Here is a 23458-nt window from a genome sequence, read left to right on the forward strand (position 1 = left end):
AGGCAGATAAAATATATTATGCTCACTTTGTTAAAGATGGTGCTGCCCACATGGAAGCCTGTTGCCCAGGTGATAATAATGTGTGTTGGGGGTGGGCTGTGGGCAGGCAAGATCCTTGTAGCCTGGGGCTTGGTTTTAGGACTAAGCCTTTCCCACTCTTTTTGATGTGGGGTGGTACAATCCCATCATGCCTCAGATAAGTGACTTTGTATTAGAGACTTCTGTATTTTGTATATTGGATTAAAGGTTTTGAATATACACTATAAAGTGGAGTAGACTAGGACCTTGCTCTCTCTTGGTTCCTGAGATTAGCATTAGAGGAGAGAGCAGAGCAGAGAGCAGAGAGAAACCATGTGGAGGAGGCCAGGAGAAGCAGCCAAGATGGTGGAGTGCTAGTGAAAAGCCAGTTTGTGCAGAGTTTGTGCAGGGAGAGGGAAGGAGATGGGGAACAGAGGTGAATAAGTCTGGTGAGCTAGAAACCTTTGATTCTAGGAAACTTGGATAAGTCAGTAGCTTTGTGAGCACTGAATGTGAGTGGGTTTTGGAGCCCAGTGTGTGTTTTTACTTGCCTTCTGGGTGTAAGCTAGGATTAAAGATGATGGCCCACCAGTTTTTGGCTCCGTTGTTTCTTTATCGACTGTCCGAATCCAATGCGAACCTGCATGGGCCGGGCGGCTGCGGTGGTAGCCTTGTATACTGGCTTTACACTAAGATTATAAATTTTGGGGAGAATTTCCCCTCCCTTACAACACTAAGTAATAAATTATTATATAATGCAGTGTATCAGTTAGCATTATCTATCAGTTAGCATAACAAACCACCCCAAAATTATCAGCTTTAAGCCATAAGCATTAATTGTTGCTTACATGTCATCTGGGGTCTCCTATTCCAGGATGGCCAAAGTGCTGGGACAGCTCACCTCTACCCCATGTGGTCTCCTTTCAGCAAGTTGCCTAGATTTTTGTATAGGTCATAGATATTTAAAAGATAAAATGGAACTTCATGAGGCCTCTACTGAGAACATGCACATTATTTCTCCATATTCTATTAGTCAAAATAATCATAATAGAAGCCAAATTAATAATGTGCTAAAATTAACTGTAGGTCTTGATGAGAGAAATTGCAAACTCACATTTGCAAAGGTAAATGGGTACAAGGAAAGGAATAATTGCAGACACTTTGCAGACAGTCTACTACAGGCAAGTTTATTTAAATACATTCAAGAATTAGAACAGTTTAATATATCATGGATTAATGCAAACATCAGGAGAAGGACCTTACACAAAAGGATCTGTGTTGACAGTGAGTGGTGGACAAAACTCACATATTATTCTTCTCTTAGATTCAGTTAAATGACTATACTGATGATATTTATTATGGAAGGAAGAATAATGACCTCTCAAAGATGTCATCATTCTAAGCCGCATAACCTGTGACTGTGTTTTCTGACATAACAAAAAGGACTTTGCAAGTTAGAGATCTTGAGATGCAAAGATTTTTCTCAATTATTTCAGGTAAAAACTGGGTCTTTATAAATAAGTCAGAGAGTGAAAGGATCAGAGATGAAGATATGATGACAGAAGCAGAGGTGGAACTGGTTCAGGGCCATGAGGCAAGGGATTGTGGGCAGCCTCTAGATATTGAAAAAGGAGCAGAAACCAATTCCTCCTAAAGCATCCAGAAAGAATGCAGCCCTACCTGCAGCTTGATTTAAGCCCAGTGAAACTAATTTCAGACTTTGATCTCTCAAACTATAGGATAATACATTTGTGTTGTCTTAAGCCACTAATTTTATAGTAATTTGTTACAACAGCAATAGGAAACCAATCCAGTTATATTATAAGCTTCAAACATTGTTAAGAAATGGTTAGGAAGAATATGATTTTTGAGTTTTTCTCTGTTCTTCCCTGATGAACATATTTAATTTTTCAAAATTAGGCATTTTACTTTCTTCTATTTGTAGTTGGTGATAAGAATATTTGTAATTTTTAGTCATTAAATACACTAATAACTTAGTTTCGATGATCTGTATTTAATATGCAACACAGTCACTTAAAAGATCAAATTTCTCAGAAGGAGAGAGGGAAAAGAAAGGAAAGGAATGGAAAGGGAAGGGAAGGGAAGGGAAGGGAAGGGAAAGAAAGGAAAGGAAAGGAAAGGAAAGGAAAGGAAAAAGGGAAAGGAAAGGAAAGAAAAAGAAAAAAAAGGAGGGAAAGAGGGAGGAAAGGAGGGAAGGAGGGAAGGAGGGAGGGAGGAAGGAAGGAAGGAAGGAAGGAAGGAAGGAAGGAAGGAAGGAAGGAAGGAAGGAAGGAAGGAAGGAAGGAAGGAAGGAAGGAAGGAGGGGTAGGAAGAGAACAAAAGGGAAAAGAAGGATTATTATAAAAGAACAAATAAGCCTGACCAGGGAGTGATGCAGTGGGTAGAGTGTGAACTGGGATGCAGAGGACCCAGGTTCGAAACCCCGAGGTCGCCAGCTTGAACACAGGCTCATCTGGTTTGAGTGCAGCTCACCAGCTTGAGCCCAAGGTTGCTGGCTTGAGCAAGGGATCACTCAGCCTGCTGTAGTCCCCCGGTCAAGGCGCATATGAGAAAGCAATCAGTGAACAACTAAGATGCTGCAACAAAGAATTGATGCTTCTCATCTCTCTCCCTTCCTGTTTGTCCCTATCTGTCCCTCTCTCTGTCTGTCTTTCTCTGTCTCTGTCACACACACACACAAAAAAGAACAAATAAACACAAAATGCCTGTGGGATACACATGCTTTCATTCGTATGTTTCTTCTGTGGGTAATAGAGTTTATGTGGAATATATGTGCAATTTTTAAACAAAATTGACTTAATTCTGGCTATACAGTTCTGACTAGGAGCTGTGTTTACACTAATTTGAAATAGAACAAGGCAGTGTAAATCCCTTCTTCTTTCAAGCTCCCAATTGCTGTCCGTAGATCTTGGACAGTGAGGTCACTGAGGAGTCTCCCCATAGGAGCCCTTCAGCCGTCATTGTGACCCCAGTGTAAATAAGGGCTTTCTTGATTCAATTAATTAATTTTGCCTTTATTCCATTCATGTCTCCAAATGGTAAGTTATTTGATTTTCACAGTAGATTGCTTAATGACTTCCAGTTACAATCTTTCTCCCAAATCCCCACTCTTGTGCAGTCATGTCGAATTTACTTACCGAATGCCCCAACAGAGACTGTTTCTATCATTTACTTAGAATCTACTTTGACAAAGACCATTCAAACACGAGCTGAACTTGATCAAAAAAAGGAAGCACAATCATCACATCCTAGTCATGCTGCCTCAAAATGCACTGATTTTGTTTCTTTTATGATTGGAGACTTGAACAAGAACATAAATATAGAAGGTTAAGGGACTGTGGAATGGCAAGTGCATCAATGATTAAACAGGATATAAATAATTGAATCTGTTATAGTTTCCAGAATATGTTATTTTCATTTGCTCCAATAATCAAAGCCTCGGTTTTTCATTTAATGGCCAATTTGTCATCTCCTACTTTTTAGTTCTGCATAAAATCAGGCCTTTAAAAGCACAGGTGAATCATGCCTTGCAGTGTGGCTTCCTCTACAAAAATCACTTCATTAGATGCTTGACATTATGTTTGCTCCTTAAACCCAGGCATGTGGGGACTTGGGGATTAATTTATTTCTCATCTCAGAGCAGGAAGCACTACTTTTCTGTCACAGCCTGCTGACTCCCCATCTCCACCCTCCTCTCAACAATGTTTCTGAGATTATTTCTGTCCAGCACAATTTATTTTTTAAAAGCATTTAACAGGGCAGTGGCTATTACAATCTTGAATATTTTTACTGAAAAATCTCTCCACCAAGTTCTCAAAAATTAAAATATTAATTTCTTTTTCTATGAGAAGAGTTTTAAAGATTTCTAAAGAAATGAAATATTTGTTCTTTCCTTGGAAACAGGCAAGTAGTTTTTTGTAGAGCTGATGTAAATAGTTACTGAGAAAGATTATTACATTTTTTGTGTGTGTGAGGGAACATACTATATAAGATCATAATTTTTATTTTATCACAGTATATTAGAGCATACTATTTGATGACTAAGGTAGGTTAGAAACCTTGTGTCAACAACTTCCACATTGCATACATTTGAATGAATTATTTCACCTCATTAATCTTTATTTTTCAAATATATAAAATGAAGAAATAAATACAGAAGAGGATTTTTGTGAAGATCAAAGTTATATATAATACCTGAAGGAGAGGAGGTATGCAAGAGGTAGCACTAAGTGAAATTTAAGAAATATCACCAGAATAGCACCAAATAAAAATGTCTTCTGTTTTATCTTATCTGATATGTTTTCTGTAACTCAGTACATGTCCTTGGAGAACATTTGATCTTGATGGACTTCAGTTTTCTTACCTATAAAAACAGAGGCTTATACTCTATGCTGCCTGAAAGTGGAAAGATGCTTTGAGCAAAGAAACTTTTATTTCGCATCTAACAACATCTTAATCTTTTCAAAGGCCCCACTTGGAGGAGCTCTCATTGTATATTCCGTGGAGCAAATGCTAATGGAACTTCAATCCCATTTTGAGATGATGAGACAAAGAACAACAATTTGTTAAATTATAGTTTTCAAAGCTTTATTAAAACCTAGACAGAGACATGTTTGCTACCTTCATTGTCCTTTCCAATTAGCAGAAAATGTCACTGGCACTTAGGGATTCAATATGTAAGTCCAGAAGAGGTGTAAAACAGGGTATAAAAATCTTTATCATATTTACACATATACCTATATGTGCACACACACAGAACTATTAAACTTAGACTCAAATACACTACAAGGGTGGGCCATAATGTTTTGTTTTATTTTATACATGTTTTCTTAATGGAATAATTTATGTTTTTTTTTTCAATTACTGTTAATGGTCTTTGGTTGTTTATTTTATCCATTGTATGTTAGTTATGTTTCTGCCACCTGTCTAGTGATTTCTAATTTTTTTTTCAAAAAAAAATAGCTAGATGATCTGATGGTAAAATTCTTAACTGAACACATTTGCATGGCCTTTAATACTTTCAGAAGGAAGTGCCATCTCATCTCATTAGTGTCTCACGGTGATATATGGATTCACAATATGACTGTTTAAAAATGTACCAAAACCACAGAAAGTTGTTAAGCAATATTAACTCAACCTTCTTCTGGAAAAATTGCTGTCAATTTATGTACTGGCATTCTTTGACAGTTTACTTGGAGGGTTTCCATCCAAGAATATTGATACCAGCTCTGCTGCCTCTGTTGTGAACCCACTTTTACTCATTCTTTCTACTTCCTGACCAATTTAATTCAGCGAGTTCCATCCATGACATTCTTTCCCCTTTCCTGTCCTCTTATTGCTGATTTTCACATTATATCAGGTTCTCTAGGAGAATCCTCTCATCATTCAGATAAGCAAAGGGGGTAATTTAAAAATAAAAAAGAAGTTGATAAAATATATTAGAAGGATAATGAAGTAGAAAAAGTTTGTGCTCTATTCAGGACCTTTGACTCCACCAAGGACCATGGAGATGATGCTTCAATCGCTGGAAGTCCACCAGCAATCCAAAAGCTACCCTGAAAGAAGTCGACGCAGGAATTCCTTTGATAATACCTAGACATAAACGTCCATGTACTATGGAGAAACCTGCAAGAAACCAACTTAACAAAGTGATCAGAGTTAATATCACTAGTAATAAGACAGACTGATATTGTGTACCTCCTAATATGATGGACCATGAAGAGCAAAGCATCACTCCTGTGGTTTTCTTGCCAACGTTATGTAATTTCAATTAATTATTAAAAAATCAGATAAATTTAGGTAGTAGGAGACATGCTATAAAACCAGTGGTCATTGCTCTTCAAAAAATGGTAAGGTTATGTTGGAAAAATGCTGAAAACTGCCATAGACTCAAAGCAACTAAAGGTACCTAAAGTGAGGATGGGATCTGCTTTTGAATCTTAAACAACAAAAGAGGGCAATAGTAGGAAAGGTGGCAAAATTCTCATGAAGTCTGATTATTCCCTGGTTTGAAATCATACTATGGTTAAATAAAAAGTTGAGGGAAAGTTGGACAAATGCTATATGGAATCTTCTGTATTACTTTTGTAACATTTTGTAAGTCTAAAGTTATTTCAAAAGCAAGAGTTATAATTGTTATCATTATTTTTAAGGCTTTAACACTGGGTACTACAGAATTATGGTCTCTATTGTTTGACTTTTCCAAAATAACATTATTTTAAAATATTTTTATATATTTTTATTTACAGATGTCTAATGGCTTTAATATGATTAATTTCATAAGATTTTGATTTTATTTGACATTTAAAAGGCATATATATATAAATACACATCCAAAAAAATCAAAGTTTATACTGTTTAATTTTTTGAAGCCTAAATTTAAGAGAAATGATCATTTTCTATATTTATTATAGAAATCTCATAGTCTAGTGTTCATAAGATTCTGAAGTCAGATTGTCTTTGTTTGATTCCAACCTCAGCACTATTAGAATTGTAAACTTGGGCCAATTTTTAACTTCCGAATGTTCTCACTTATAAAGTATATATAATAAAAGCACTAGAGTCATTTAAAAACCTGGAAATAATTGATTAGTGATGTGTAATACTCATTATAAGTAACAGCAAATCACCATGCCAACTGTCTCACCCAATAAAGGAATTAACCCACCCACTGACCATCAACTAGTCAGGACTCTAGCCTCACCCCTCCACAACCTCATGGGATATAATATATTGTCTTTCGATGGATTTCCCAATTGCTCCTAAAGGTGTTTTTTTTTTTTCTTCCATTTTGCGCTAGGTCCTCTGATAGCCAAACTCCTTAACTCTATAGGCTCTCTTGTCTGGTCTTTCTTACAGCAAATCAAGCCCCAAGGTTAATAAAAATAAAACCTTTGCTAGTACAGTTGCCTATTTTTAAATTCAAAAAACATTCTTATCTGAACTCAAAAGTGTGGAATCTTTTGTCAGGGTTGGAATTCAAGATATTTATTATGGAGTGCAGTGCAGGTCCTAACAATTAAGAATGGATGTGTCTATAACAATAGGTACAGCCATCTTGGTACCCTCTTTCTGGACAGGAATCAAACTTTAGACATTAAACTGTTTTCTTATTTTAGCATTTGTTTAGCATTTACTATATTGTGTATGGGAAACAAATGGTTAACACAGTTTCTTACTTGGAAAAAATATTACTCTACCTGTTTAATGTGTAGTGGAGAATGAATACAATGAGTTCCAAACACCTGAAACAAATTCAAGCTCCATTAATGTTTCACATCTATACCAACTACCAAATATGATGATTTATGATACTTAATGTAGACTAACTTGTTTTATGTCAATGTAAGTCATTTATTAGATGCCATGAGACAAATTGCTCGTAAGCTTAGTAATGCATCATAATACATGCAGTTCTTTTTTCTGCTCTAACCCCCCCACACTTGTGCAAGCATGTCAGGAGCATGCATTTAAGTTAATCAAACTTTTCTGATTTCAACCTTAAAGTCATATTTTTTAGTAATGATAAAGATGATATAAAATATTCATAGTTCTGATCATAATGATTTAATATTTTAAAATCTAATCTCTTTCCCATTTTCCTTTATACTTGTTTCTTAGGAGCAATGTTTTTCCTTGTTTGAATATGTTTGAAATTCTCATAGGACAGGAGATTCAAGCTATGAAACAGCAACAACAAACCAAAATTAGAAGTTCCACAGACATTTCTCTTTCTCTCTCCTACACACACACACACACACACACACACACACACACACACTAATAAATAGGTTTTTATAAATATATCATATTTAAAAATAAATTTGAGAAGTCGAGACTGATGCGTCAGCGTCTCTAAGACTTACTCATCCAGAACCAGAAATTGAGTTTTTGCTGAAAGATGTTCCAGGTGTGCTGCTTGGTTTAAGCCACAGCCTTTTATGCAGTGCCTGTTCATTTTTATCCTGAATGCCTCCCTTCAGCCTAACATTGGTGTGCCCCTAGAGCACTGGAGGGGGAGGCATTGTGCTGCTTCTAAGTAGTGATTATTGAGCACTGTGTATTTACCTGGCACTGTGCTGAGGGCTTTCAGGACATTTCTGCCATTTAATACAGCCATCTTAGGAGTAAGAATGATCATAACTCCCCTTTTAGAGCTAGCTACAGGACGGAGAAGGTAAATCTCTTGTCCAAGGGTACACCATTGCTAAGAAGTAGAGCAGGGGTTTAACCAAATCCAGAGCTTACAATGTTAAAAATACTCTTTGAGTGTTCTCTGGATTCATGCTGTCCGTCTTCATACAGGATCTCACAGCTGTGTTTGCAGCACAAATGGACACTTTCAGTGCCACAAACACTGCCACATGTCCTCGATTCTAGCATAATTTTTTTTAATGTTAACATCTTTGAAATTGACATATTTCTTACCATCAATGGCATTTCATAGTTTGTAAGGTTTTTCCCTCTTTCTTAGAGGTATATAAAAATTATGTCATTTTCTTTTGATAAAACATAATATAAATAAGATACTTGAATACATATAATAGGAAAGTTATTGAGCCTGACCTGTGATGGTGGAGTGGATAAAGCATTGACTTGGAATGCTGAGGTTGCTGGTTCAAAATCCTGGGCTTGCCCAGCCAAGTCATATATAAGAAGCAACTATAAGTTGATGCTTCCACTCACCCCCACCTTTCTCTCTCTCTCTCTTCTCTAAAATCAATAAATAAAATCTTTTTAAAAAGTTATTGAGCATTTATTGTTTACCAAGAATGTACTAAGCACTTACGTTCTCTCTCTTAATTTTCATCACTACCCTATCAGTTAAGCTAGATCAACATCACCATTCTGCTGATGAGAAAACAGAGATTTAGTATATACCCATCTCATCTGTGAAGTATATTCTACCTCTGTGAAGAAGTGGCTGAAAAAGAAATCGATTCCCCACAGACTGAGTCCAGTGGCCCTATTCTTAAATGCTGAGGAAGCTGGGTTTTGTATTATGTCTGTTTGGGTAATAGAGTTTAAAGTAAGCTGAAATTTTCCAGTCTAATAGACAAGTAACTCTGTGCAAAGTAACTTCCATGCTAATAAGGAGCTTTATAAAAAAAGTGAAAGCAATCAACAGTGGCTTATTTTGTAGGCAGAATAAGGATTAGATGTATTTCTTCTTTCAGGGACTAGGAGTAGAAGCAGGAATGAATTTAGTGCCTCCTGACTTGAAGAAAGGTATTTAGATATATCTGAAGAAAAAGAAAAAAAATATTTGAAAAAAAGGTTTTTTGAAGTTTATTTTAATACTTTTTAGAAGGCAGAGTTAATCCTCTAATTGATACAATAAAAATCTAGAGAAAAAAAAGTAACTATAAGAATTTTTGAACCCTAAGATATGCTGAAGAGAGCACCAGAGAGGAGAGAGTGCTAGCAGGTCAAGACCACGTGTAAAAATTTTAAATTTAATTAACAGAATAGTCTGCTTTTTCTGGTTTTGGTATTTTTAATTCCTCTGAATTTCTTACCATGAACATTCAGTCATTCCGATCAGTCTTTTTTATTTCAATTTTAATAAATATTAAAATATTGACATATTTATCTCAAATCTTACTCTTTTACCTAAATTCTGTCCCCAAATTTTCAACCAGAAATTTCCACCTGAATTTTTAAAACACTTCCACCTGGATTTACCTCAAAATGTCCAAGTCTGGGCTCCAAATAAATCAAATTCTTACACAAAGCTCATATATTTTATTTCTTTTTTTGTGTGTGACAGAGACAGAGACAGAGAGAGGGACAGAGAGAGACAGATAAGTACAGACAGACAGGAAGGGAGATGAGAAGCATCAATTCTTCATTGCAGCTCCTTAGTTGTTCACTGGTTGCTTTTTCATAGGTGCCTAGACCGGGCGGAGGGGTAGAGCAGAGCTCATATATTTTCAATAACAACAGCTTGTGACCGTGACCGAGAGTCCTCTCTATGATGATATAGCCACAGCTCCTCTAGTTCCCACAGTGATGGTCTTTGCGTACCATATCATATAATTGCACATATCACAGACATGCATTCTATTGTATAGTGCTGCATTGTCAATTATGGAATCACTAACCACATATATCTACTGTAATTTCTTTTAAAAATATTTTTATTAAATTTATTGAAGTGACATTGCTTAATAGGATCATATAAGTTTTAAGTGTGCATTTCTATGATATAATCTGTATATTGCATTGTCTGTACGTCACCCAAAGTCAAACTATCTCCAATCACCATATATATTTGGCTCTTTTCAGTCCCCCCCCCAAGTTCTACCGTGTTCCCTCAAGTAGCCACCATACTATTGTCTATGACTATGAGTTTCAGTTTTATATTTTTATGTATGAGTGTAATCACATAGTTCTTAGCTTTTTTTCTGACTGACTTATTTCACTTAGCATAATATTCTTAAGGTCCTTCCATGTTGTTGCAAATGGCAGTATTTCATCTTTTCTTATTGCTGAGGAGTATTAGTTACTCTATTTTCAATTAAATAATATTAAATTAAAATCCACTTTCTTAGTCACACTAGCTATATTTCAAGCTACTTGTGACTAGTGGATACTATATTTGACAGCATGAATTTAAAACATTTCCAGCATTGCAGGACACTTTATGGGGTATTGTAGTCTAGTGGTTTTTATACATGGTTCCAACTTCCCCACTTAAAATGCTTTCAGAGGTTACAGGTGTTCTAGAGTTTTTTCTGATTTATTCCAGTTTGTATCTCTGCCTTTTCACTTCATAATAACTCCTCGGGTGGTCATTGCCTAACTTCCTCTCTTTTATTTAGCCTCTGAATGTTCAGATACACTGTATTGTTGGAACCTGTCCAAACAGCAATGCCAAGGGATGAAGAAGGCAATGTAACATGAATCTATTTACAGTCACTTATTTGTCATGAATGCCAAGCATGATATCAGGACCATCTGTAGCCTATTATGAGTCCCAAAAGAAGTTTCTCAAGCAAGCTTAGTTGGATTTTCTTTTTACACAAAACATTTTTAAAACTCGACTTTCTTCCTTCCAGCTCTTTATTCCATGCCGACTCCTGTCCAGTGGTGCTGCCTCGGGCCACTTTAGGCCCATAGGCAGGTTCTTTAGTTTCCTCCAACTATCACATTATAGTAATCATTCCAGGATGTAGTATCCCCTTTTAAAAAATTAATAGACTTTCTTTATAGAGTAGTTTCAAGTTTACAGAAAAATTGATTGGAAAGTACAGTTCTCATATGCCTGCTTCCTCCAACCCCTAGTTTCCCCTTATTAGTATCTTCATTAGTGTGGTACATTTGTTAAAGTTGATGAACATTATTGACACGTGATTATTAATTACCATTCATAGTCTACATTCAGATCTACTTTTTGCGTTATATATTCTGTGGGTTTTAATAAATGCATAATGACACGTATCTACTCATACAGTATCACACAGAATTGTTTCATTATTCTAAAGATTCTCTATGCTCTGCCTATTCATTCTTCCTTCGCTTTCTCTTAGCCCCTGGAAACCACTGATCTTACTACCTCCATATTTTTCCCTTTCCCAGAATGTCATATAGTTGAAATCATACAATATGTAGCCTTTTCAAATGTGCTTTTTTCACTGAGCAATTTGCATGTTTTTTGTTGTTGTTGTTGCTAGCTCATTTTTTTATTGCTGAATAATATTCCATAGTATAAATGCACCATAGTTGCTTACCCACTCATCTACTGGAGGGCATCTTGATGTTTCCATGCTTTCACAGTTTTGACTAAAGCTGATGAAAACATTTGTGCATAGGATTTCATGTGGACATAAGTTCTCAAGTCATTTGGGCATATATATATATATATATATATACACATATATATATATACACATACATATATATATGTATATTAAGAAGTATAACTGCTGGATTATATGGTAAAATACGTTTAGTTTAGATACTGTCAAATTGTCTTCCAAAGTCTGATCCATTTTGTATTCCCACCAGCAATGAATGAGAGTTCTTGTATCTCCACATAATTGCCAATATTTGGCATCCCCAATGTTTTGAATTTTAACCATTCTTATCAGTGTAAACTGGTTTAATGTCCTTTTTCTATTTATTATGTCTTGCTTATGTCAGCTGGGACTAAATTGACTGTTTTAATTTTTCTCTACTTTTGAGTTTTTCTAATTTTGGGGCATAAGAGCCTGTATGGACAATACAAGTTTTTAGTTGTGTTATATATTTTTACTCTATTTTTTTTAATTTTTTATTTATTCATTTTTTAGAGATGAGAGAGAGGAGAGACAGAGAGAGAGAAGGGGGGAGGAGTTGGAAGCATCACCTCCCATATGTGCCTTGACCAGGCAAGCCCAGGGTTTCGAACCGGCGACCTCAGCATTTCCAGGTCAATGCTTTATCCACTGCGCCACCACTATTTTTACTCTATTATTTCAAATATAATTTGTTTTATATATTTTTACCCTATTATTTCAAATATAATTTGTTTTATATATTTTTACTCTATTATTTCAAATATAGTTCCCCAGACATTTTATTATTTAAGCATGGATTAAACATATCTGATTTGTATGTCTACCACATGGCAACTGCCCTGCTTTTTGGAAATAGTTCTGGTTTATTCATGTTGCCCCTAAATAATCATTTATCATATCTTTTCCATTCACAAAAGTGTCCCAGTTTGAGTGATAAATCCTTTCACTGTTCTGCTTGAATATCACCTGGATAGTAGTGCAGAAACTTATCTTTTCTCTTTTTCTTTCCCTCCATGTTGTTTAATAGAGTACTACGATGTGGTGAATGTGATTTAAGTACCTTAGAAATGGGTGGATGAAAGCCCCTTGCTCAAGTGTGCTGGGTCTTTCAGTGTCTGCTTTCCAGGTCATGAGCTCAAGCATCGCATCCTTTTGACTCAGCATCAAGGTATCCTTCTAGCATTCTACCGCCTGCATTGCCTGTAGTTGCACTATCTTTGTTCATTTAACAGCAGATGTTTGATAACCTGAAGACATTTGTCTCTCGCATATGGTCAATAGAGTATAAACACACTTTATAGAGCACACTGGTGAAATTGTGCAAAATAGCCATGAAGAAATTAATGTTCCTTTTGTTGCCTTTTTTATGTCTAAAGTCTGATATTACTTTGACATCAAGCTATGTCTACCAGCCTCCCAAAGGATAAACTACCCTCATGGCTCACATTGATTCTGTCTTCCTCAGTGCATCATTAACTGTGATCTGACTGAATATGCAACCAGTTTCAGAAAGAGCTCCCATCTCTGTGTTACAGGGACTCTCTCGGTGGAATCTAGCTCATGAATTGTCAACCTACCACCACACCACCACCACTCGAAGCTCCAGAAGCCCTCTAATAATGTACTGAAATGTCGTTCGGTTTGCTTTTCCTATCTAAAAATTAAATAATAATTTTTACCTATGCTTTTTAAATTATGAAATATGTCAGCCATAGAGAAATATGTGCAAATAGATTCTTCATCTTCTTGCAATTTTGCATCAAAGATACAGGGGTGAGCATAGAGAGGCTTGCAGGTAGTCAGTTTGGCTTATGTATATGCTACCAAAAAGTTGAAAGGTATTTCTTGGCTAGTAAAATTATATCTAGTGAAAATTTTCAAATTTTCTTTCTCCATAATATTTAAAGATTTCCACATAAAAGATGAGAAAGTAAACTTGGCAGATATTCAGAACTTAGAATAAATAATAAATTTATACCCTGCCACATACACATAAATATACATACACAATATTAAAAATAAGCCAACTAGACCATGGCTGGTTGCTCAGTAGAGTGTAGGCCGGGCACATGGACGTTCTGAGTTTGACTCCCAGTCAGGGCACACAGGATAAGCAACCACCTGCTTCTCCACCTCTATCTCTCCCCCTTCTCTTCCTTTCACTCTTCTCTTCCTCTCCCCCTTCTCTCCCTCTTCCTTTCCCATGGCCTCCACTAGTTCAAACATGGCTGGGGCACTGATGATGGCTCCATTAGAGTGCATCTGTCTCGGACACTAAAAATAGCTCGGTACTGGAGCATGGGTCCCAGACAGGTAGATCCTGGTTGGGTGCATGTGGGTGTCTGCCTCGCTATCTTCCCTCCTTACATAAAAAAAAAGGAAGAAGGAAGGAAGGAAAGGAGGGAGGAAGGAAGGAAGGAAGGAAGGAAGGAAGGAAGGAAGGAAGGAAGGAAGGAAGGAAGGAAGGCAATTGAAAAACTAGGTGTTTTTCTATTTCCTTTTTGAAGGAAGTTAACTGAGGGTCCATAGCACATATATGTACCTAACTGAAATGGTTTCTAATACTCAAAGTGAAACAGTCACAGACATGGTTGTACTGAATCACCATATTTTCTTCCTTATATGATACTTTGGCAGTAAATAGAAACAAGGCTTTGGCCCTAAAGGTGTTCAGCACCTGAGTTTGTTTGCTATTAAAAGGAAAAAAAATGTAGATGGCATTGCTATCATTTCAAAGAGAACGAGAGACTGGAAATGAGAACAGAGGCATTGCTAAGAAGCACAGATCCTATTTTCTCGTAATGTCACTAATAAAACTTAAAAGGAGTAAGTAGAGTGAGTATAGATTCTGTATAAGCAAAAATAAATCTATACTAAATGGTTTTTAACATGTGAAAGGTAAAACTCATTGCAATGTTAAAATCAGTTTACTCTAAACACCTTCTCCGTAGCAATGGATTTTGCCAGAGTCCACCCTGGAGTTCTTCAGCATATTGCTCAGAGATGACTAATAAAATATATCTAATGATGTCTTTTCCATTCATTATTTTCTACTGACAGATGCTTTTCCAAGTGTAGAAATTAAAAACTATATATTCTTCCAAAAAAATTATTTCAATTTTAGTATGAACATTATTAATAAGTCTTCTTCCAACATGAGATTATACTGACTTTTAACTAGCAAGTGCAGTTTCATAAAAACAAGAGGCAATCCAGTTTCCATAAGTATATAACAATAAAAGTAGTAGAATGATAACGATCCTAGAGGAGAGAACAGCCCTCAGATGACATTGAGTCACACTCCCTCCCAACGTTGAAATGCATATTATATTCCAGGCAGATGGCAGGCCAGCTTCCCTTTAAATACTTCCAGTTTCAAGGAGTTCATGCTTTGGCAGAGCTGTTCTTTCTATTGTCACGTGGCTATCTTTCTTAGAAGGTTAATTTTCATATTGAGTAGATATGGTTTACTGGGCATATCTACATTTGACTAAAGTTTTGCCCCTTTAAACAATACAAAATATTCTCCCTATGTTGCTGTGGGAAATGACAGGCTATATCTAGCGCAGAGGTCTCAGGTCATAGCCTAGCAGTAGGAAGAGAGATTGAGATACTACTGAATGATTTAGGAAGAGTCAGGGCCAAACCTATGCCTGACAGGGTATGATATGACTCAGCAGGTTTGGACTAAGGAAAGACCTATGCTCTAAAAACAAAACAAAACAATAAAACAAAACAAAAGTTTGAAAATTAATTGAGGAATCTGTATTCTATAGATCAGCCAGTATATGCGAGTATCTTCTTTTGCAGATGTTTTAAAAATATAAACAGTTCTTTGTTTTGGTGTATTATGCTTTTTTTTTTTTTTAGACATATCAGGAATGCATTAGTAGACCCATTTCAGAGTACCGGCAACAATGACAGAGACAGATGTCATTGACTGTTTTTTTCCAAGTGTTACAAAAAACACTTGCGTTGGGAAGGTAAAGGATTTGACAACTGTGGGCTGCATCCAGAATTTTTATTATCTTTCTGGAGTGCAGTTTGTACTCTTCAGAACTGTTAGCACCCTGTGGTGCTGACATAATATGTCCCTTTTGAGGCTTTGCTTTTTCTGACTAGGCTTCAAACTAAAGACTTATAGCAGCTTTATTTGCATAAATAGATACCAAAGTGTCATTCTCATCTTTTTTACTGCTTTCTTAAAAAAAGAAATTCTTCAGTTAATCACTCTAACCACAGACACATGTGTACTAATTTTGTGACTGATTATGCTTACACACAGCCGTTCCTCCTGTGACAGTGGCCTCCTCTGTTGTTACAAGCAGGTTAAGGACCAGAATTGGAGAAGCGGCTTTCTGAGTGCTTCTGTTGCTAGAACCTTCTTTTGTAGGATGCCAAATAATAGAACATGATCTTTCCTCCAACTCACCCCAGCCAGCCCCACACACCCAACTCTGTCTCTCAGCATCCAGCTCTATGACACATTTTTCCAGCTTTATTGAGGTACAATTGACAGGTAAAATTATCGAGTTAATTAACACAATCATCACTTCACATATTTATCCTCTCTGCTTTTTGATAAAACTTAAGTTCTATTTTCTTAGCAAATTTTAATTATACAATTCAATGTTATCAGCTATAGTCACCATGTCTTACACTGTGTCCTCAGAGTTTATTCATTTTATAACTGAAAGTTGGTATCCTTTTACCAATCTTTTCCTACTTTCTCCATCCTCCAGCCACTTGCAACTGCTTTCTACTCTGTTCCTGAGTTTGACACATATAAGTCATACTGTGTAGTATTTGTCTTTGCCTGGTTTATTTTACTTAGCGTAATGCTCTCCAGGTTCATACATGTTGTCAGAAAGACAGCATTTTCTCGTTTTTTAAAGCTGGATAATTTTACAGCATTCATATATATATATATATATATATATATATATATTTACAACACATATATATGTGTGTGTGTATACACATGTGTACACATATGGATCACATATATGTATATATCTGACATTTTTTTGACTCATTCACCCATTGTTGTTTGCATACCTTGGCTATAGTGAACAGGGGAGTACAGATATCTCTTCAAGATAACAGTTCATTTGCTTTGATATATACCCAGAAGTGGGATTGCTCTATCATATGGTCATTCCATTTTTAATTTCTTGAGGAACTTCCATACTGTTATCTATAGTAGCTGTAATAATTTCCATTCTCAGCAACAATGCACCCAGGTTCCCTTTTCTTTACATCCTCCCCAACACTTTTTATCTCTTTTCTTTTTTCTAGTAGCCATTCTAACATGTGTGAATGATATCTTGTGATTTTGATTTGCATTTATCTGATAATTAGTGATATTGTGCATCATTTTATGTACCTGTTGTCCATTTGTATGTCTTCTTTGAATAAATGTTCACTCAGGTCCTTTGCCCATTTTTAATTGGGTTATTTGCTTTTTGCTATTGAGTTGTATGAGTTTCTTATATATTTTGGATATTAACCTCTTATTGGCTATGTGGTTTACACATATTTTCTTCCATTCCATTGGTTGCCTTTTTATATTGTCAAGCAAAAGTTTTCTTTTAAAAAAATTTTTTAGTTTGATGTAGTCCCAGTTGTTTATTTTTGTTTTTGTTATCTTTGCTTATGATATCAAATTAAAAAAAAAATCATTGCAAGACCATTGTCAAGGACGTTGCTCCCAAGATTTTCTTCAAGCAGATTTATGGTATAAGGTTTTATGTTCAAGTCTTTAATCCATTTTGAGTTTCTTTTACTTATTTTATGGTGTAAGAGAATGGTCCAGTTTTATTCTTTTGCATGTAGCAATCCAATTTTTTCAACACTACTTATTGAAGAAACTCTTCTTTCCCCATTATATATTCTTGGCTCTTTGTCAAAAAATTAGTTGACTATATATAAATGGGGTTATTTCTAGGCTCTCTATTCTGTTTCACTAATTTACATGTCTCTTTTTATGCCAATATCATACTAACTTGATTACTATAGCTTTGTCATATAGTTGAAATCCGGAAGGTTGATGCCTTCAATTCTGTCTTTCTCAAGATTACTTTAGCTATTTGGGGGTCTTTTGTGATTTCATATAAATTTTAGGATTATTTGTTCTATTTCTGTGTAAAATACCATTGGAATTTTGATAGGAATTGCATTGAATCTGTAGATTACTTTTGATCTTAATTGTGGTTTATGATGCCAAGTTTAAGATTGATGGGAGAATAACATTGCTGCAAGATTTAAATGAACCACTTAAATTAATTAATTACTGAGGGTTTCTTAGCATTAACATTTTTTTTTAATTTATTTTAGAGAGGAGAGGGAGAGACAGAGAGAGAGAGAGGAGAGACAGAGAGAGAGAAGGGGGGGAGAAGCTGGAAGCATCAACTCTCATATGTGCCTTGACCAGGCAAGCCCAGGGTTTTGAACTGGTGACCTCAGCATTTCCAGGTCGACGCTTTATCCACTGCGCCACCACAGGTCCAGCAGCATTAACATTTAAATGCTGATTATTTTCATCTTAATGCAAAGACAAGAAGAAAGTTTATATTGTGTTTCTTGATCAGAAAATGAACCTTGATCCATTGTTTAATATTATGAATTGCTACGACTTTAATAGCATATACACTTTTCTCTTCTCTTTCCTACTCCCCAATACCTTGTGCCAACCCTGCCCTACTACATGTGTTTTTACCTATATTAAAAGAATCACAGGCTATAATTTTCATATAATAGTAGCTATATTTATCAAAAATCTTGTCAACTCTAAAGTTAGACAGCTGTCAGCCTACATACACCATTGTTCTGTGAAACATCTGAAGGAGGGCTCAGCATTAGGCATTTAATACTTAGAATAAAAGTTTTGTACAGTTTTTATTGAGACATACAATTCAGTTTCTAAATTAGAATTTTAAGTTTTTTAGATCACTACTTCTTCAAGCTCCTGTAATTATTGAATGAATGGATATGCATTCAAGGATATTATCTTGACAATTGGTAGCTATTCTTTGGGAGCTGTGATCAAAAAGAACACCAAATTCATATTGCTTTTTAGTTTATAATTCAAATTTCTGGTCTACTTAATTTAGTACATGCTCCAAGTGCCACAATCAGCTCAACACTGAAATTCTCTTTAAGTAAATGCATATACCAATGTTCACACCAAAAAATATTTATGTATATATCTGATTTCTACCCACGGTTTTTATGGGAAAAGACTATGTCAAAATTTGTCTTGGTGTTTCCGTTGCCTATCAGGATGATAAGCACTGGGCAACATGCAGTCAATGCTTATGAAATAAATAAATCCATTTTTAAGCAATCCTATGCCTTTACAATCGTGTATATAATATTTGAAGTACCTGACTTATTTGATTTTCTGAAGCACTCTTCTATTATTCCATTTATTTGAGGGTTTTATATATTTGCTTATTATATATTGAAATGCAATTCTCAAATTTCTATGTAATTTGTTTTCCCATCTACCTACTTTACTTCATTATTAAAATTTTAAATATTCTATAATTTTTGAAATCTGTCTAGACCAATAATCTATACACCAATTCCCATCTAAAATGTAGAAAGCCATCTGTCTTGATTTAAAATACCTTCCTTTCCAATCTGTTGCTACCCATCCTTTTATTGTTACTACTTAAGAGAACCTTTGAGCACTAGTGTCTATTTTATCATGGCATTCAAAAGGAGCCATAGGCCAACTCTAATAATGTCTTGCTCTGATAGCAAATAGGCAGATTGGCCTACCTTGTGGAACACAATCCTCTTACTCAGTGGTAACTGTTTATCTTCCAGACCCACATTAACACTAGCATTGTATTTGACAGGACAGTGTCCCATTTTCAGTTGGCATAATTTTACTGTTCAAGCTTTGTGAAGAATTTTTTTCTGACATGAGTTATCTTGAATGTTTACTTCCTGCCAAAGAAATACAGTCTCATTGTCTTAAGAATTTACTCAGTGAGAAGACTATAGAGCAAAGGAAACATCAATCCAGCACAATGATTTCCAAGCATAAAATGTAGTCCAGGAGTCTACAGATAAATAAAACAACAGCTGTTGCCTGACCCAGCAGTGCAGCAGTCATAATGTAGTCAGCAATAGCTCAAAACCCTGAAAACATTGTTTATTATAAAGAGTCAACTCTCAGTTGCTCCTGGTAATGGGAGGCAAAGATGAGCACGGCTCATTGAGTTGAGAATACAATTTTAAAAGACTTGTGTTTATTATTAGTTTGAAATGTTTCCCTATTTGATATTATATTTCTGGAGCTATTTTCAAAAGAAAAACTAATATTTTAGTCTTTATGTTCCTCTTTACTTATATAGATTTTAAATCTAGGGCTTACAATAACTAGTAAAAAAATGATCAAACTACAAATAACATGAGCAAAAAAAATGCAATAGAGACATAAAATGAGCATCACTTTAGGTTCATCATGCCAATTTCTAATTTAAATCATGGTATTAATTTTCTATTGCTGTTATCATAAATTACCTCAAACTAAGTGGCTTAAACCATTGGTTTTCGACTGCTGGCCCACAGACTGGTGCCAATCCACTAAAAATTTTGTACCGGTCCATAAAAGAGTTAACCACCGTGATGTTGTATAAAGACAATAGAGTCCATCTCTTTCATGGACCAGCACAAAATTTCTGGTGGACTAGCAGTTGAAAACCACTGGCTTAACACAAATTTATTATCTTAGAGTGCTAGAGATCAGAAGTTTTATATGAATCTCATCTGGATAAATTGAAAGTGTTAGATGTTCTACATTTCCTAATGAGGCTCTAGGAGAGAGTCTGTTTCTTTTTGTTTTCCAGCATCCAAAGGTAGCCCATATACTTCTGCTCATGGACCCTTCTCCATCTTTAAGCTAGCAATAATGGGTTGAGATCTTCTCACAAAGAATCACTGTGACATCTTCTGCCCCCTTTCCTTTTCCAATTTTAAGAACTCTTGATTTTATTGGAACCACTCAGTTAATATAATACAGGATAGTTTACATATTTTAAAGTCAGATGATTAGAAACTTAATTCTGTCTGCAACCTTGATTTCCCTTTGCCATGTAGCCTACCATTTTCACAGGATCTAAGAATAAGGACATGACTATTTTGGAGTCCATTATTCTACCTACCACAATACTATATAATAAATCATATTAAATTATGAATGCATTCTTTTGCTTTTATCTTTTCCAATATATTATTTTTTCACTAACTGGTCCCTAACATTCATCTATCTATAGAGGATATTAGAAATTTCAAAGAATGTCAAAGTAAGACTTTGTCAAAATTCTTCTGAGTTTTCAAAGTGAAACTGTTGAAAATTTTAAAATAAATTTTTGCTCTGCTTTTAGTACATCAATGTCTAAGGGTCGAACTAGCTGAAAAAGTTCTCCCATATTTTGAGTAGATGTTACTTCTGCCTAAGACAGAAAAACAATAAGGTTTGTTGCTGTAGAGAAGAAATATATGAAACTGGAATCATTAAAGAAAAGTTGGCTATTTCCAGGCCCAAGAGAGGTTGGGAAGAAAAAAGGAAAAGGAAGGATGTGAGGGAAGGTGGCATGGAAGTCACAGAGCAGACTATTGGGGGCAAGTTAAATGCTATCAGCAAGCACCGATGACCTCTGACAAAGTATTGAGGACAAAAATTTTGATCACACCTACCCCAGGTGTCCATGGAATGTGGCATATTGGCAAGAACACCCAAGGCATACTGTGCAAGAATTCTTTTCTGATTGTAAACTCTGTAGAACACACCCTTCCCTACAGAATTAATACTGTCAAAGTGAAAGACACTAAGGAAAAAGAAGGCCAAAGAGATGGAACATTTTATCCAGAAGAAACTGAGCATTATGCCAAAGGATTTATTGGATCGTCGTAACAGTCTATGTTTTAAATTAAACATGGCTATCGAGCAGGTAAGGCTTGTCACAAAATGTGAAATTAGGGACAAAACAACAAGAAAGTTTATGCTCACACTACATTCAGATATATGGAGGAAAATCTATCTCCTTTAGTTTTCTATAACTGATATAATCTTCATCCCAAATTCTTATCTACTGGTCATTAGAGAAAGAAGTAGAGAGAGGAGGGGAAATTTTAATTTTAGACTTATTTGTTAAAACTTGTCCTGTTCAGATAATGTAAGCAAGATCTCTCCCTGGAGAATAAAATTCAGCCTCTCCGGGTCCTTATTTCATAATCTTCCAATTTTCTTCTTAACTTCTTTTTAAGATGATGTTTCTATTAGATTCAAAGGAATAACTTGCCATGCTTGCTCCTCTGTTCTCCAGAAAAACAGCCTATATTCTCTGATTGCAAAGTGCCCTCCTGGCTTCTTCTTCTCCTTTTTTTCATTTTTCATTTTTTATTTTTTAGCAAGAGAGAGATAGAGGAGGGAGAGGGACAGACAGGGACAGACAGACAAGAAGGAAGAGAAATGAGAGCATCAACTCATAGTTGTGGCACCTTAGTTGTTCATTGATTGCTTTCTCATATGTGCCTTGATCGTGGGGCTCCAACCATGCCAGTGATTCCTTGTTCAAGCCAGTGACCTTGGGCTTCAAGCCAGCGACCTTTGGGCTAAAATCAGTGGCCATGAGCTTAGATCTATGATCACACTCTCAAGTTGGTGACTCTGTGCTCAAGCTGGTGAGCCCACACTCAAGCCGGGTGATCCCATGTTCAAGCTGTCAAGCTTGGAATTTGTAACCTGGGTACTCAGCATCCCAAGTCGAAGCTCTATCCACTGTGCCACCACCTGGTCAGGCTCTCCTACCTTCTGATATTATAGTCTCTGCTTGGTTACTTTACAGCCCTTACCTTTGGCTAAAATAATACTTAAGAAAAGCAATAGATATATCTCTCTTTTTGAGTCCACATCCCCTTCAGATTCTGCTGACCACACATACCTGAGCCTCTTCCTGACTTCCATTATAGAATTTGTGGTCAGAAACCCGGTATTTATGACAGAGTTATGTTTTTCTCATTACAGTGGGCTAATGGCAAGTCCATTTCCTTTCAATTAAATGATGGCACTGGTCTTGATTAACTTCTCTCATAGTTATTACCTCTTCTCTGGGAATGGCTGGAACTAAGGGAGTTTCAAGAATGCTAACTAAAGCCCTTCTGTTTCTGGTCACACTGTTCTGCTTCTTAACTAGTTTCAAATGCACTAAGTTGGTGCTTAATGCCTTGCACAGAAGTCTTCTCCAAATTCTTAAATGTGGCACAGAAAGGGCCTTCTGATCTTGGGTTTTCCCCTCAATCACCCATAGACTTTATCCTAGGTGGAAGAAATGGGAACACAAGTTGACTCAATTTTTTCTCTTTTTGTTACCTTTCTCCTTTTCTCCACTGTCTGACAGAGCTTTAACTTAAATAACTTTCTTTTAACAAGTAGCATCCTCTTGACTTGAACTTAATGCCAAGTAGAGCCTCTTGAAATAAATTGAAGGTAATAGCAACCAATTCAAAAACCAAAGCAAATTGGGTGCTCAGAGAAGGGTTAAACCATCATCTACTAGGATGAGAAAGTATGCAACTGAGCATTATAAACTGCTCTAAATAGATCCTTGAACTTTGTGAGCTCT

Source organism: Saccopteryx leptura, chromosome 7 (assembly GCF_036850995.1).
Source record: "Saccopteryx leptura isolate mSacLep1 chromosome 7, mSacLep1_pri_phased_curated, whole genome shotgun sequence".
NCBI classification, from domain to species: domain Eukaryota; kingdom Metazoa; phylum Chordata; class Mammalia; order Chiroptera; family Emballonuridae; genus Saccopteryx; species Saccopteryx leptura.